At 37.3% G+C, this 18,235-nt stretch overlaps 1 long non-coding RNA gene across 1 annotated transcript; it reads left to right on the forward strand.

The window, feature by feature from the left end:
* Positions 1–1,248: 1,248 nt before the first annotated feature.
* LOC139828233 (uncharacterized) lies at positions 1,249–14,275 on the forward strand. Its single transcript, XR_011739610.1, has 4 exons — positions 1,249–1,389; positions 11,634–11,749; positions 13,264–13,501; positions 13,844–14,275. It is a non-coding gene; the product is annotated as an uncharacterized lncRNA (long non-coding RNA).
* Positions 14,276–18,235: the final 3,960 nt, after the last annotated feature.

Here is an 18,235-nt window from a genome sequence, read left to right on the forward strand (position 1 = left end):
AGATGTGGTACATAGTTCTAACATGAGTATTTTGAAATGTTCATTATCTAAACTCGCACCTTATATCACTTTATTATCGATTCCCCTTATATATAGTTCACTTATAGCTGCAGCATGTAAAGTCACCTATGTTACTGCTACTATCCTCAAGCTAAGTGAAATATTCCAGGGAATATCTATCACTCTAAAGTCTGGGTGTAAAAAGGCTTGGGATTTCATAACGATGACACTGCTTACAGATCTTAAGTTTTGTGCTCTTGCTTATTGTGTTTCCACTTATTTATGTCCTGACCTTTCCTTTTTGTTGTTGTTGCATATAAGTAAGTATGTTGTTACATTATTGAAGTTTGAATCAAGAACTTTTAACACATCATCACGTGAGATGTAAAATGCCAGAGGGAAGGATAAGACAGGGCTTCTGAACAACGCAGTTCTAGTTCCATAGTAAATGTTCAAACTTTACCCACAAAATTTTGTTTTCTAAATATTGCACCCGAAATACCATATTTTTCAAAGGACAAAGATATTCTTCCAAGCCACAGCAAAACTGATCCCCCTCCTTCCTTTCTTTTTCAAATGAAGTGGAGCACCTTCCATAGAATTTAAATTAATTAAAGCTAACACAAAGTGTGTGGGAAAACCATACTTTAAGTTTTGAAGGATATCTTGTAGACAAACAGCCTCAGAGTTCACACATTAGAATGATTCCAGTATTCCACTGGAAAAATTCCTCTATTTCATCTAAATTCTTTTATAAACAAAAAGACTTTTTGCTGATGTTCTGCCAAATTCAGATTTTGCTCTTTTTGAGGGATCTGGAGCAGACAACTGATCTGGTTACTGTCTTGAAGTCCCATGCACATGGAGCATATGTTGTTGGCTCTAGTCAGCTACTTGAAGGATATTCTGGGTTGCCCCTTATCTCCAGTAGCTTTGGCAGTCAGATGCAAGGAGGAGGATAATCAGCCACTGACTCTGCTAGACCGAGAGAGACTTGGATAATCATCACAGAGATTGGTGCGTGGGGGAAGGACTTTTACTCATCAAAGGAAAATGGAAGTTCCTTATGCCAGCCAGGATATCTGTTAAAGATATTTGTCCTTTATGATGTAGGATTTCTTGCCTGGTGGTGTCTCTTTAACAATTTTTGTTCAAACAAAAAGCTTTCCTTGAAGTAAGACCGTTATTTTTAACCTCTAAAGCCAGAAGAAAATCTTCCTGTTAAACAGTAAACACGTTGTACAATTTTGTAAAGCCTTCGCTAATTGTAAAGCTATTTAATTTGTTTTAATATTTCATTTTTTCTTTCACTTTGCTTGTGCAGTTGGGCTTTATGCTAAGAAAGAAGAAACCTTGAGAAAATATAATGGAAGGCAACTGCTGTTTTCTGTAAGTGGTTTTAATTCATTAGATTTCTTTATCCATTGCTCACCCTCTCTCTCCCCTATTACAACAGCTTCTATCTTATGCCACAAGCAAATATAATTTCTGTTGTTGCTTCTTTGCAAAATCCAATTTGTTATGATGTATTATGCATGCCAGTATAATTGCAGAGGAGGAGTTAAACTGAATGACAGTTTAAAGAGGTGCATTCCTTTGGCTGTGTCACTCACGAAGAGCAGCAAAAAGAAAAGTGGGACAAATTGATGCCCTGATGAAAGTATTAATCTGCTAAGATTTCAGATGAAACAATGGGACTGCCCTAATCAAGCCATATCTGCTAGTGAACAAAATGATGACAGGGACTTCTGATACAGAGAAGATTACTTTAGCCTCAGCAGCAATATCAGGGATAATATCTACCATATTCTTTCTGTATACATTACTGGCAATTAAAAAAGTGCTTGTCAGTACCAGTCTTAGCATAAATCATTTTCTTCCAGGAAATGTGAGAGTTTTATGAGTTGCTGTATAATGAGTTAGTCTTTCCCCATTTATTTTCACAGAAAGAATAGAATAAAACATGTAATAATAATAAATAAGAGCAAAATAGCAAGGTAGGTAAGTATTCCAAGTGAAATCTCTTTAAAGATAATGTGTAAGATTTTCTCTACAAATAAGGATAGAAGTTATAAATATAACCAATTACACCTTTGTAATTCTGATGCTAGAGAACATGATGTATCCATTAAAATAATGGTAAAGTGGCTTATACTTTTTATTTTCTTCAACAAATTGCAGTGGTAAAAAAGCAGCTTTTAAAGTTTTTTGTTTTTTGGTTTTTTGGGTTTTTTTTTCCTACTCTTTACACCACTGAACTACAATTCCTTTGTATTATTTTAGAGATAACTGTTCTAAATTTGTTTGTGCCATTTGTTTCTGCACTGTTTTCTCAGACAGCCAGATCAGATGGTAACAGATGTGTGGGCCAGTAAGTTTTAAGCAGTAACCTTTGATGCACTGGGGACTTCTTCATGCTTGAAAATTTCACACTTACTGACAGCTGCCTACTGTGGGAAAGGACTGTGCAATCCAGGATGAATCTTCTCCCCCACTTCCTCACATTATCCTGTCCAAGGTCTTCAAAAGCATTTAGAGAGTTCCTCATAGTTTTTGAGCCAAGGAATGAATTGATTGTTGGTCTAAACTAGTTACACTGGTCTCTACAGTGCAGACTAAGCTCTACACGCAACAGGAAAGTAAGATGGACCTTTCATAGTCTTTAATCTTGTAGGAACAGATGAGATAAATCAACTCTTCAAATGAACAACCAAACGTTTTGACAGTTGAGCTGAGTGGGGACAGGCAGCAGAGTCAAACTGGTCGGTTGTAGTGTGGTATCAGCTCCCTTGTTCAGGGGCATTGTATTTCAGAATTTGAAGTCCTGTCCATTTCTACTGAACATCATGAACTTGCACTGAAAATTGCCTGTTACTCCTGGAGCCTCCGCTTGTTAAATATCTAAATATTTGTGTGTGCAAATCACCAATTTGCTCATTCAAACATGCTAAGCTATTATTTGTGGAAGCCTGGGCTTCCTCTTATTGTGAAAATCAACCCCCTGAATTGTTTACCATGTCTCATTATATAAATTCTACAATCCTTATTAAGGCTGGCGTGAAATCTCAGGAAAGTAATTATGCCGGGTCCTCCTTCCTTGATAAACGGGTTAGGTGTGAACAATGCCAGATGAGAAACCAGTCTGACATTGCAGGTGCAACATTATGAGATCTCCCCAAGAATCCTGAAACGAAGGAAACAGTAACTTCTTTAAATAATAATAATGGAAACATCAGTATACCACCAGTGCCTACTGTTCCAAGAAACATTGAATTTTTCTTCTTAGATCTGTTTTCAGACAGAATCAAGTCACTGCATACTTACGGACTGAACAGGATCCTATGATAATAGTTTTATACCAGTGAAGATCAACTCAAAATAAAAAGACCTCATGCATAAAAGCCTTTTGTTAGTGCTAGTTAGCAAGTCCATTATAAATAGAATCTGTTTATTATTTCCTCAGAGTTGCCTTATCAAATCCTCATAGAAATGAGATCTATCTAAAAGCGTCTTTAGAAATTGCAAACAGACATACAAATTGAAGCGAAGTGTTGCTATTCATGAAAATAATCCTTTTACAGGATATTTTTATACAAAGAGAAATTTTATATTTGGTAATTTCTTTTCAAAGAGACACTTTAGGCTTCTGTAATAAATGGTACTGTTATCAACATATATCATAAAAGTCAAGTGGCTACAAATTCTTATAGAAGTGTCATGTACTTTAGTAACAAATATTTCATACAGTCACAGAGTTGTATGGTCCTGAATAGAATGAAAGCACTCAGAAAACAAAACAAAACCTTTCCAAGTTTCAAGCCTTTTTTGTGCCGGCTACCTCAGCTGGAGAAAGAGTAAGGTGTCAGTATAAGTATTGTATATGTTTTCAAAGCTGGTGACCTACATTTTCAGAACTCTCCTCTTTCCCACTGCCTTCCATGGATATGTGGGTGCCAACTTCTTGGAACAGCCAAGCCACCAGCGCAGGTGAGAGCAGCCTGGCCCAGGCAGTCTCACAAAAAGCATCAATCCTAAAGAAAAGATGAAAGTATCAGTACACTGATGCATTTCAGAAATATTCTGCTGCTGAAAGGACTGCATGAGCCTGCTCAAGACGGTCCTAGCACCTGTGTGGCCATAGCCTCAGGATCGTGGATCCACAGAATGGAGTTTGCCAAGGCACAGTATTTCACAGCTGAGAAACATAGTTCTCTAAAGCTTTGTTGCTAAAACTGAAAAAAATAAATTAAAAAAAAAAAAAAAAGCAGGGGGGATCAGGTTAACTGCTCCTTTCCATTTCATAGCAGCTGAGACACTCTGCTCTTCACAATTAGCACTGCGTTCTGACATGGAAATCCTGCTGTATACATTCCCTGCAATGTAGCATACACAGGATACATCAAATAACTTATTTTTAGAAATCAATAGAGAAATTAATAGAATTCAATCAGTGGTCACTTAGTCCCCATTTAGCCACAGTATTATCTCTGGGTAATTTTATTTTTCTGTTCTTTTATTAAAATATCTGTTTGGACAGTGTCGTTATTACAGATTTCTCTATAAAGGTCACTTATTTGCCCTCACTGACTGAAACACTTTTGGTCATAGTGAAGAATAACCTTGTTCTTAAAGTCCAGTTCAGAAGAAAAAATACTGCCATTTCATGATGACTTCTGTAACTGGAGTTAAAATACCTTCGGTGCAACAGGGGTGGAAGCTGGTTCTGATCCTCATGACCCACATTGAGCCAGACTCTTCTTGCTGCTCTGAATGATTCCAGGCAACCGGTTGTTCAAAGAAACCATACAGGCTAGATGGGTTCATGAGTTTGTCAATGTAATGAAGTTCAGTATTCTTTAGGAAGATTCCCTTTGTGGAAGATGGAGGGAAAGATAAAAAGATACAGCAGCCTTGCAGTAGGTTACCCATAGAATAATCCCTGAGATTCAGTTAAGTCGTTTCAAAGGTGATTTCTGCTACCTTGTAAGTATGGCATAGTGAGGGGAGGCTCCACACATTATTATAGGAAAGTGAATCATTCATTGCAAAGCACCTTTCCCTTGTTGCTCTACATGTTATAGCTCAAAGAAGAACAAAAAGCACCTTTCTTTTAAAGGTATTATATTTCAGTTGGTATTTAGAGTAGGTCATCTGAAAATAGCTGCCGGCATTGTTTTTTCATCTGGTACTTGGATGGATAGGTCCATTTGAAAACGATTCCTTCCCTGACTTCTAAATATAAGCTAGAAGTGTGGTATCAAACCTCTTTTTGTAATCCTTTTATCCACATTGTATCATGATATATGTGTAAGTGAGCGTGATTATAAATACAGTCTTGAGATCTATTAATTGCAGGTTAAAAAAAAAAATCATCATCAAGAATCACAGAATTTAGTCTGGAGTATTTAATACAGAAAAGTCTTTATTTAGAAGCAGCTGGTAGAGGTCTTTTCTTTTTTAAGTACCAGAACTTCCCAAATAAGTTCAGGTTTTATCATCTTGTACTATAGACTAGAATGTCTATGAAACTACCAGGATCACAGTTATGAGAGATTAAAACAGACCTCTTCGGTCATTAAGTCAGCCCCCTTTCCACCAAAATAATGTTGTTTTCTGTAGAACATGTACTAATGTCTTACCATGGGAGACTTCTACATTACGGCACTGCCTATTTCCAAAAGAAAACAGACAAAATATGGGAATAAATGCTTGGCCTCTGCACTTTCCTCCTACACCCATGCACTATTCAGTTGCATAGTGAATGACCCAGTATATGTGGCAACTTTTCAGAAATACACCTCCTTGCTGGACAGTTTATATTTCACTGGCAAGGTCTGAATCTGCACCCGTTGTGATATTAATGCGGTTTCACAGGACAGCCCCGGCAACAATGTGCTGAAGAATTGCAAAAGCCAAATGTGGGTTTTGGTGAACCACAGCCTCTTACCTAGACTTTGACCTGGAATCACCCCACATGGAGCCAAGAGCAGATAAGGACAGAGTAGTCCCATTGCTTTCCCTTGCAGGTTTTCTGTGCAACTGGTGCAACAGACTACTGTGTAGAATGAGCCATGAATTTCATACAGGCCTTTAGGTCGTTTTCTGGCATGTGTTATCCTGATCAAAGAGGAAGAGCCAAGGCTGGGCAGCCCTGGATGAAGGCAGCCTCAGTGACTCACACAGAGGTTGCTTGGGCTCATACTCTTGGCCCAGTGTTAGTGCACTGAGCAGTAAATTGTGTAAATACTTAAGAACTTTCATGAGGTGATGGTTCAATAAAAAGATTAGCCATGAGTCCAACTCGAAGCTCTGCCATGCAGAATCAGGGCCTGATTCAAGACTAAAGACTTCTATTTTTGGTGCCTTTATGATTCATCTGAGTTTATTTCTTTGTTCTGAAATTTATTAAAAGAAAAAGTGCATATCAAAAGGGAAACAGGTTTCACGATGTTAGCTTTAAAGCTTGTAATCTCCCACAGAAACCCGACTGAAACTTCCAACATGTTTACCCCACAGAGAGCAGGTGAAAACATGATTTGGAACAGCATGACAATGGCTCTTAGCTCCAAATACATCAATTAAAAAGAAAATCCTTCTGCCCACAAGGTCTGCCTGTGTTCAATTAGAAAGAAAATGTAACTGAAAACTAGATGGATTAAAAAGTACTTGTTTTTCTTTCCCTCCAGTAGCCTAAATTCAATATAATGCAACTTTCTTGTTTTGTTTGTACAGATCTAGTTGCTTGCTTGGTCAGGCATTTCTCTCCCAGCCTTCTTCAGCTACTAAAGCTGCTAGAGCCGCTTGCATTCTTTTCATATTGTGTATACAATGAATTTGTATTATCTATTGTTTGTTCTAAACTTCTGACTTTATTTTGCCCAAGCTATCTGTTTTTAAATTAGTAATTTTCACTCCCTCATGCAATTCTTCTAAATTACTTTGTGGAGTACTGGCTATTAATATTTTAGGTGGCTTTGATGTTTTACTTTATAGTCTTCAATTTTATTTTACATTTCACAGGTTCCTAGTTGCAAATAATCCTACAGGCAATTTTCTCACATTGCAACTATTCCTTGAAAGATATGCTAATGTAGCAAGGCACTTGCAATACTGGGGGTTAAGTTAATCACCCAAAATGAGCCGTATTACTGTCAGTGGTATATAAAGACATCCCATAGTGAATTACTAGGCAGACCAGCATTAAAGCTCTTTTATAAAATACCAGAACCTGAAGGTGTGCAGAAATAAGCATTCATTTCAGAATCTTTTGAGCTAAGGAGTTTGGGGTTTGTTATTTCTGGACTTGAAGGTACCAAACAAATACAATGTTTGTGTTTCCTTTAAAAGTCTGTAATATTGTTTGAAAAGCTTTTGCAAATCAAAAAAGAGGAAAAAATAGTAATTACTGCCTTTATGTTAACATATTTGCACAGAAAATGGAGTTGACTGCTCTCTGTTAAAGCTAAGTAGGGCACCCAAATAGTAAATTGATAGATTAGATAGCATCATTTAAAATGAAAATTGGAACAGCTCTTATAGCCTTAGACTTATTTGCAAGCAGCCAGAAGATATGTGTAATAGACATATATGTTAATTCATCCTTTATATGGTATAATTCACAATATGTCTTTAAACAGTTCTTTGAAGAGACAACATTTTGGGCTCCTACATAGAAAATGTCTGCCAGATATTTCCATATGTCCCCTAGAATTACCAATGAAGTAAACTTCAGCTAGGATCCATTGGGATGTGAACAATGAACCTTTTATCCAGAAAAGTTGAATAGTGTGCTGGAAATGTTACCCCCCTGTACCTAGAACCAACCAGCTGCTGTCAGGTGAGGTGTCCTCTACTCCAGCTGAGCACAAAGCAGCATTTAGCGATGCAGGCTGAAAAGCGTAGTTAGGATCTTCTGCCAGCTCTGATTTTTGTTGGTTGTGTCACATGCAATTCCACAGCGCTGTTGTATGTGGACAGTGGATTAAGGAGTTTTGGATGGTCTTAATCTGTTCTGTCAGAAGGGGCCTTCCTCAGCAGACTGACTGTTCAGAGGGAGGCAGAGGTGCAGTTCAGGGTCGCATTTTAAAACAGCAGTACAGCAGTACTTATAATGATCTAGACTTCTGCTTCTTGTCTGGAAAAAAACTCAGATAAGATTTAGTTACATTGTACCGATATGCATTTTTATGAGAACAAATATATTTCAAAGCAGAAAAGACAGGGAGTGTGCAGGAAAGGTTTACGTGGAACACAGTATTTATTTGCCATGCATATTTGATATGCGTTCATTAAATACGCAATAGAAATGTCAACATAAAGTGCTGTTTAGATCCTCCTATAAAAACAAACTGCATTGGTATTAAAATTGGAATGCACTAATCTTTGGTTAAATACAAGCCTTATTTGCTATCCAGCAAAGAAATATTTGGTTGAGTGTTGTTAAATAACCATATATTTAACCTAATTTAATTTGCCCTTCATTTATAAAGTCTGATAGAGTGATACTGTGTCAGTGTAACCAGCATTTTCACATACCATCCTCTGCCGTTACATAGGGGTTTTTTCCCTCTCTTACTCAGTGACATTCAATCACTAACAATTATCACCAGTCCATGCCTGACACGAAAGCATTTTTGCAGTCCTGCTGAACCATGGAAAATCCTTCTTACAAAGAGGAAAGAGTATCCACCTCTTCAAGGAATATTTTTGCTTCACATACAGTCATCTGACCTTACCACAACCAATAAATCTATTCATTCGTAAAGTAACATTTGAGATAGATGGCCACGTTTGTGAGTTGAAATTTAGAACTAAATGTTAGAGTATTTTGGTTTGGGTTGATTTTTTTTGTTTTGCCAGTGTATCCATGCTAACCTAAAAAGTTGTTCTTTTCACTAGATTGGACTCAGGCTTTTAGATAGTGTTTCTAATGATGGCTTGCATGTACTGAAAAGATTCTTCTACAACAATCACTGGAAAGTACTTTTAATCAGAATATCCAACTAGGAATATGAAATACACCATACAGGATTGTCATCCAAACCTTACCTGGACCAACAGTTTACAGGGAGCTTTAAATTGGGGTTTATGCCCTGCAGCATAATAATATCTCTTCCTTACAGCCTTTGCAATTATTTTGTACTCTGTAATGCAATTGTGAGTGTTCCTACTGCCTGTGTGTCTAGCGTTTTGGGAGGAGTCTTACTGTACTATACTATTAACTCAGTAATATTTTTAGAAGGAGTTCCACAGGTATACAATTTATCTAAAAACTGTCTTTCTACAAGTCTTTCGGTAGGTTTACCCAGCAATCATTCAAACTCCTGCAGTGTAATGCAGAGAAGCCTGAGCCAGATTGAAATTCAAACACCGGTACCAATCTAACCGAGGCAGCTCTGAGCTCAGCACAGCCAATTTACTGTGCTGCGGAGCCGGGGAAATGAGCTCATGCTGAGCCCTGTGCTGCCACAGCCGAGCGCTGGCAGTGCCGGGCCGGCTGGCGTGGGGCTGGCGTGGGGCTGGCGTGGGGCTGGCGTGGGCTGCGGCGCTGCCGAGCTCTCACAGCGCGGGGTGCGCACACACTGCGCTCAGCGCTCTGCTGTCCCGTTGCTGGGGACGTTCCATGTAAGAATTTCCTAATTTTCCTGCTCTGCTGTTAGCATTATCATTTTTATTACATTCCCTTTTCTGCCTCTTTTTCAAAAAAACAACAGCAGTTCAATTTTGAATTATTTTCACCTTTGGATTCTTTCCAGTCCTGCCACATGTTTCCAGTTGGAGTGACCAGAGTAAGCAGCATGTTCCTCTCTTCCATGTGCTTCATACTGCTGTCTATATCTGCCACATATGAATGTCTGCTGCCTAAAATAAATACCAATATGGTGTTCCCACAGACAGATTTAGTTAACATGATGCCATCATGATTGCTTCCTCTCTCAGTGGGTCTGGGCCTGGTGTCCCGAGGAATGTACACAGCCCAGTATATTGAAAGGTGTACATACCACACATGTTCCAGAACTACAAAGGATTTATAGTGTGCACGGGATATGCTGGTAAAAATTAAACTGAGGAAAGTAATCAGAAATAATTTTTGAAAAAATGAAAAGTATCAAGAATAATTGATGTTCAATCATTTTTATACTCCCTCTTCAAATGTTGGTATCCCTTTTTTCTCTCCTCTTCCTCTTCCCACTTTTTTGTCCTTTTCTGCTCTGTCCACTGTGAGTCTGACTCTTTAAAAATACGCTTTGATTGGTACAGCATCTCCTCAGGTCATTAAAAGTACAGAAGCGTTATGCATTTCTTGTGATATAATAGTTCAGTACATATCTTGGTACATGAGAAATACAAAAGGAAAAATAACACAAAACTTGTCTCATTCAACAGGTTTATTACATTTATTTTTTTTAATACCTAGTGAAAGAGATATTACCATGAAAGGAGCCAGGCAGGTACACTGACATGCAAGAAGGTCTCTGTACTTTATTGGGTTTTTTAGGCTTGCTGAAAAATTATCATCTTTGGCAAAAATTCAAAACTTTATGAGAGGAGAAGGCTGCAGAAAAAAAATCCATACTGTATTTAGGGATTTCATTACACCCTTCATTAAAGATCAGAATGAAAAAACAGGATTTTAATAATGAGGTATAATTCAAAATAATTAGACAATTAGAATAAGTGCCTCATTAAAATAATGAGATTTGTGGGCTATATAATGACGCTTGTTTTTTCCTCATTCCAAAATATGTAAGTTTTGGTCAATATGTTGAACTCCCAGAAATGCTGTTCTGCTAAGCGTGGCTTTTATCCCAGCCCTGAGCAAGACCCAGCCCAGCCTGCACGGCTTTGGTGAGCACAGCGAGCTCTGGCCACTCAGAGGGACACAGCGTGTCCTTCAGCGCAGACCATACCCCTTAGCTGTCCTGAGTGGTTTTTGGAAATAATCATGTGAATTTTGTCGCTTTAAAAGTTATCTTTTGGGGGAAATAGCTGACAGTAAAATGGGTGTTAGAATGACAGGAACATCCTGCCCTCCAGGCTTTTTCATGAAAGAAAAGTATTTCAGTGCCATTTGAAACGACCAGAGACATATATTTGTGTGCATTCTCGTGCTGCAAACGCCTAATCAAAATGGTATGAAGAGACAGGGAAAGCCATTACCAAGTTGAGCCCAAATATGCCAGGTTTCAGCCTGAGAGAAATTTGTAGCCTGAAGTTATAAGCCACTGAAAATAGGTGTTTATAATGGAAGTGCCATCTTAACCTTATCTGTAGTGGCACTACTGCTTTGCTATAATATCTCCTCTCCTAGCATCTGTGAAATTGTAATCTGTCCAATGTCTGGTAACTGAGATGATGAAACCCAGGGATATGCTCTGAACTACCTTAATTTATCTGTACTAGGTTTTTACTGGCAAATAAAAAGGTAAGGTGAGCAGGGGGCGAGGGGCTGTTGTCAGACAGCTGAGTGCCTCAGACGTGCTTGGGAGAAGGGGAAACAGCACCAGGTGACTGGCTGCATCAGTCACCAGATTATCTTTTTATACCTCTATGTTTTTTCTTTCTCTGCAGCAAACATAGAACAGAATTGTTCATGATGTTTGAAGGTTTCATCTATAATATTTGTTTTTCAGCCTAGTGGACCGAAAAACAAGCCAATGTAGGATATCATAGACCTGCTAATGAAGATGTTATCTCTGGAAACTTTCTGCATTACTCAGCATTAATTTCATCCAGCTGCCAAGTAGTGGTATGTGCCACATTGTTTCTTTGTAATTAAAATACTAATAGCTCTTCTGTTACTGCCTCTATCATGTAGGCATGATGAGAGAGACCTGTAATGCTATCTTAAAAAAAAGTATAACCACCTAGTTATTTTTGTATCCTAAATAATTTGTTGCCTTACCTGACTTCTATGTAAATTGGCAAATTGTATCTTTACTCACACAAATTATCTTTAATGGTCCAACAAATTAACGTATTTTTCAGACTGTTATGTTTCCACCCATTAGCTCACAGTAATGTTCAAGGACATAGGATTTAAGGCCTTGGAAGTTTTCTTACAAAATTAACCATTTTCCCATTTAAACAAGAACACTTGAATGTTGCAAGTACTAGTGATGTGAGCCTTAAAAGAAGTCAAGATTTTAACCTTTGGCAGAGAAAGCTTTGCTTATAACTCAAGTAGGTAAGGGCTGAACTCAAGGGGTGAGGACTGAACAAGGTAGAACTTCAGTTGTGCTATCAGTATGCAGGGCTGTTCAGACAAATCTGGTGAAGCTTTGGATTTTATTCTCCACAGGAGAAAGGAATTGGCAGAAATATCTGTTATCCAAAGTCACCAAGTTTGAACTACTTCACTTAGTGTATATTTCTGTAGCCAGATTTCATTTATTTCATATGCCTAACATATGCATAACTGCTAGAGTGAAGGGCCAGAGGGCATCTCTTCTGGGCACTATGCAATGCAGCATGTACCAAGCCCTCTGGCCTCATTCTCTCAGAAACTACCTTTGTTAATACTCTGTTTTACCCTTGCATTACCTTCTGATTGTCTTACAGCTGTATGAGCATTGGCTCACACAGATACACAATAGTCGTCAATGACTTCTCAGCACTTCACATTACTCAGACTGATTCTGCTAATCCAGCTAATTCTGGGAACTATTTGATCATAAGAGACTATATGAAAAAAGCAGTGGTATTTCCCATACGTAGATGACATTATAATATTATTTTCAAATATACCGTTCCCATATGTTTTTTTTCTGAAATAAGAGTATAGAAGGTTTTGAAGAGCAATAAAATGTAGTAGGTATTTTGGAAAATGGGGGAAATCCTAAAACAGAGAGGGACATGTATATAAAATGCTTTCACCTTTAGGCCAAATCTAAATGTCAGGAACATTCAACACCAAGGCTGCAACTCATTACTTTCACAAGGATGTGTAGAACCTCTTTCCGATACTGTATCTTGTAACAGTGTTTACCTAATTATTAGGAAAAAAAATGTTTCAAATGGTTTTGATTTTCTTCTTAGTAGTGAAATGTATTTTTTTTAATTAGCATTACAGTTTCAGATGTCTTCCTGCATAAATGTCACTGCCATGTAAGTAACGTTTAGATAAACAGGTTGCTTATCTAAATGCTGGGTTTTCTAACAGTTTTTAGGACACTTTAGAGCAGTTCCAATCCAAAATTGCTGTAACTATTTTCCCATCCTATTTTCTACATAACCTGACACTCTTGTTCTATCGTTATCCAGATGTTCTTGGTTACCAAGATAATTCTCTGAACAGCTGCAACAGTGCTGGGAAGCGCCACCTGCAATTGGAAGACAAGAACAAGTTTTGAGAAGAGATATTTTTTTTAAATTTTATTAGTTTACAATAAGCTGTCCCCTCTTTGGCAACAAACAAATGAACTCGGAGACTTTTATCAGCTGTTAAGCTGGCATGTGTTTTCCTGCCTAGTTTTGAAATTAGGGTCATGCTTCCTAACAGGTAAGTACAGAACCACAAGCAAACAGAAGCTGCCTTGCAGGGAGCACTTTTAAACATACGTGCTGCCTTTAGGTACATTGGATATTTAAAGTATAATAAAATAAGGACTGTTACCAGTACCAGTACCATCTATAAGATAAAAATTGAGACTTTAATAATGCTAATTATGTGCAAACTGACAGAATACCCTGCTAAATGAACAAGTAGGTGTCCACCTCAGTGACTGAATAGTTGTCTTAATTGCAGATGGAGTAATTGTACACATGTATTTATGTAGTACTGTAAGAGCCTGTTTCAAGCATAATAACTGGGCCTAAATATGTTCTCTGTTTGCTTTCCAAGATCTCAATATAGACTGCAGCAACATTCAGCAGTACTGGGTAAGTCCTCTAGCTGTAGTCTCTCTCTCCCATCCATTTTAGACTGTGATTGCAGTTTTATTTGAAAGAATCCAGGTGGCTATTGCTTGTCAGTCTTGTGTATCATAGTTTTAAGCTGTTAGTTAAGAAGATGCCAGAGCTAGAAGAGTCTTCTACAGCAAAAATGTAATCAAGTTCACCTCAGCTGATTTTCATCTGAAACAAAGAAAAAACCCACTAGAGGTTCAAGCAGGACAGTTCTAAGAGCCTTCAAAGTAAAAATTTTTGCTCTATCTGGATAGTCACAAAAATGCCTGAGATGTTGAGTCTTCGTTTCTGATTAAATTCTCTAGCACTGGATAAAATAAATCTATCCTTTTAAAGTCAGAAATATATGTATATAAAATTACATGTAAATCAAACAGTTTTGCCTTAGTGAAGCTAGGTTAGAAACATTCTCTAGAAGCATAAACCAAAGGAACAGAAGCTGAAAAAAGCATTCATTGAAATTCATACCTCCGGAGTTTATACATTTATATTAAAAGTGTGTTGTGCTCTTTCAAACTGGTGAACTAAAGTCTTTCCTTTGCAAAGATGATCCACTCTCTTCCCCCACAACTTACAACCCTTAATTTAAAGTAAAAACCACCTGCTTCTCATGGTTACTTTTTAATTACCTTGAGTCCCTAATTCTGTTATTAAAAAAGTGTGAGGTTAGTTGTATCCTGAAAAAATGCTATTTTGTGAGCTAGAACTGGAGTCAGAGCTCATGTATTGATCTCAGAAAAAAAAATTACAGAGGATTGTGGGGATTTTGCTCTGACAAGAATGACTTTTAAGCCTCCGAAGATGCAAAATTCTTTCAGTGACATGCATTAGTGATAATCAGTGTGTGTTGCTAAGGTTCAGTAGAAGTCAGCACTGAACTTCACAAACTTCTTTCAACCTTTCCTCTCTAACTGTATAAATGTGAAAGTAACAATAAATCTTGTTGACAATTACTTCCACATCTATTGGCAGTCAGTCAGCTGCAATGTGAACAGCGTTGTGCACAATATGTGCAGCACAGCCAACACCCATTAACTATCTCCCTAGTTTCTCCTGTGACTCAGAGAACATGTTATTTTTCCCCAGTGAGCAGGCCTTTCAGATGGTGAATTAGTAATATTAGCACCAAATACTACTAATTTGTCAGCCAGGCTGTGTTTTCCCAAAGTGTTCACAATGGGGTCTGATAACTGCTTTGTAGTGCAGCAGGTCAAAGATCAGAATTCAAAAGGTTTTGCAAATCATTTGTATAAGACATAAAGAAGTGGTGTAAAAAACATTTTTTTATCATTAGTCAGTACGTACCTTAAAAAAAAGGTGAATTTTCAACCCTATTCAGCAACAAACTTAAATGCATGCTAATAGAGAAGCATATACGTAAGTTAATTGAAGAAACAGAGCTAGAAAGATTTTTAACAATATGAAATACTTGTTAAAAGAGGGTATTGTCAGAACCTCTATATTTTCAGATATTACTGGCTAGCTTAAATAATATTTATGAAGAAGAAAAGAAAGTTCTCTGCTATAAATGACAAGTTTCTATTGTATATCATGCATTCATTGCTTGCATAAAATTCTCATTGACATCAATATGAAGTCTGAGCAAATAATTGTGAAGCATATGAAACTGAAAAGCACAAATGGATCAGGGTTGATAGTCTTATTTTTCTAATCAGTTTTCCCATGCAATTCTTACAGGCAAATGCACATACACACTTCTATGTGAAACCATAAACATATAGATAGATGACCTGTATCTAATTTTCATAAATACATAGCTATCTACCATCAGTAAAAACATGACATTCAATAGACAACAGAGATTTGCTGTGGACAACTGAAAAATTAATTCAGCTTCTTTCCTTTCATGAAATTGTTTATTTTCAATTCATGCTTAGTCTAATACAGCATATGAATGATATTTAAGTAGGGGTTGTTACAGCTAAAGCTATCCGTAGTTTTCCCCATTGCAAGATTCACAACAGGCCAGCATTAAGCTGACTGATTAGTAGAAGGAGGGAAAGGGAACCACTTTGGTGGCCAGGGAAGATGCACAGCAAGTCTTTGCCAGAACAGCCTACAAGTTGGAAGGAAGCTTGTGAATTATGTGTGATTATCCACGGAGTTTTGTCCACATCTGTATAGCACTACTTTTTAAAGCGGGAGGGTGTAATCTAACTGTAGACTGGATGGTGTTACAGGAATTCTGACCGCTGGGAAGGGCCACACCAGTAGAGACTGGACTCTGTCTTCTGTGACTGCCAGGCATTTCTCAACTGGAACAATGAATCTTTTCCAATTTCTAAAGGAGTAAGAGAAGTCCACAGTCTCTCTTGTCTGCAACTTGAATGTCCTTCCTAGGTTTTCAGCTGAGTTATTTGTGGATTTTGATACAATTTTGGGATTACTTTCTGTGTCGCTTTTCTGTGCTCTGAAAGTTGTATTATAGGAAAACTCCCAATGTCGGAAAAACTGCATTTCATTCTTGGTGTATCAATGTTGAATGAAAAAAAGGAAAAACAAAAATGAAAAAATACACTGGGAGTAAGGACTGTTGGGTAGGTTCTGTCCTGGGAGTTATCACTAATTTGTTTGATTCTAGGCCAATCACTGGCAAACATTTTCAGTGCTTTATACACCGGATATCTAAATCCCTTTTAGACAACTGACCTGATTAACACCTACAGTTCTCCACAAAATAGTGCCTCAGGCAGTTACTTACAGATTTGATAATTTTGACAGAAGATTCTAGAATCCAGGGTTTCTGGAAATAAAACAAATTTTATTACTCTCTAAAATATGTTTGAAGGTGCTTAACAACTTGTTTCCAGTTTTGTCATCACCCTTCCTGGACCCATTGTGTACATTGCAGAACAAACCCAAGTTTGACTTAGAGTTTTCTGGCATGGTTAGCCAACAGTTTTCAAACCCTCTAAGATCCTTCCATGGAAATTTCTACATAACAGAAATGTCTGCCCCTTGGAGCATATACTAGATACTACCTCTTTCTTTTATTTTACTTGAATTTGGATAAAGGTAGTTAATAGAATTATCTAGCACTAGTAGAGCTGAAGCGATTATATTGGTTGTAAAAACTGCCCCTGTGTAAGAACATTATTTTTTTACTGAATGGAGTCTTTTCTTTAATGCTTCACAATTGCCCTGTGTTTTAATTCCCTCATAAGGATCATTTAAAGAAAAAAAAAGATGTGGGGGTCGGGTAGGAAAAAAAGGAAAATAGAAAAGTATATGTTGTAGATGTTATATTCACATATTTTTTTTTTTCCCACAAAGAAAAGGAAACTGCTAGACATGTTGATCTGTTTAAAGCCTTTTAACAATTGGAGATTATTGAAATACTAAATTACTGGCACACAAGAGAACTAGATGATTGTTGTTCCACATTTACAACACAAACCAAATGATGGCTTGGAAAAAACAACAGCGGCAAATATTTTGAGTCTTAATTATCAGGCTGAAAAGACTGATGAACAAAAGAGAGAAGTGGGGAATGTGTAGTATAGTGAATTGAAGGACAAATACATTAAAAATTTTTAAAGTCTTTGTCAGGCTCAAAAAAGAGAAACAGACTTAATTATTATTTTCTCTTTATCCCATTTTGGGAGCTTTATCTGAAACTATAAGTTAGAAAGAGCAATTATAAACAAATGGCACCCAGCATGAATACTTCACTGAGGTTTGATCATCTCATCCTTGTCTCTTACATCAGCACAATGATGTGTTGCCCATTGGAAAACAGCACGACCAGGAGTGTAGAAGAGAAGCCACGCAGTGATTTAAACCTATAGCTTCATTTATATGCTCCATATGGAATTGCAACCTGGACAAGAGTATCAATCTATTAAAATGAAGAGTTTATTCTAATGGAACCTGGCTAGATCAGTTAAAATATTCTGCAGTTCGTGGAGAACAACAGAGAATATGGAAATAATTTCCTAGAATAATCCAGAGAATTACTTTCTGATATAGATCGCTGGGGAAATAATTTAAAAGCATTTTTAAATATCTTCCATTTTCTATTATGAGCCTTTGGATTTCCACGGTTTGAAAGAAGTGAGACATTGTAGCTTAGAAAACTAATTACAAAACATAAAAATGCTCAAGTCTAATGGAACAAATCAGACAGAAAAAAAGATTTCCATACAGAAAGATCAATGTTGGAATGGAAGCTACAGCTTTTACGTAAGTGTCTTCCTCTCAACATCTTTGTTATACATTCTCTTTGTTCCTGTTAGCTAACTAATTAGCTGTGGTGTTTTGTTGTGGGTTTTTTTTTTTTTAATGCCCCTTACACTGGGTTAATTTT

This window comes from Patagioenas fasciata, chromosome 6, assembly GCF_037038585.1.
Source record: "Patagioenas fasciata isolate bPatFas1 chromosome 6, bPatFas1.hap1, whole genome shotgun sequence".
Classification (NCBI taxonomy): domain Eukaryota; kingdom Metazoa; phylum Chordata; class Aves; order Columbiformes; family Columbidae; genus Patagioenas; species Patagioenas fasciata.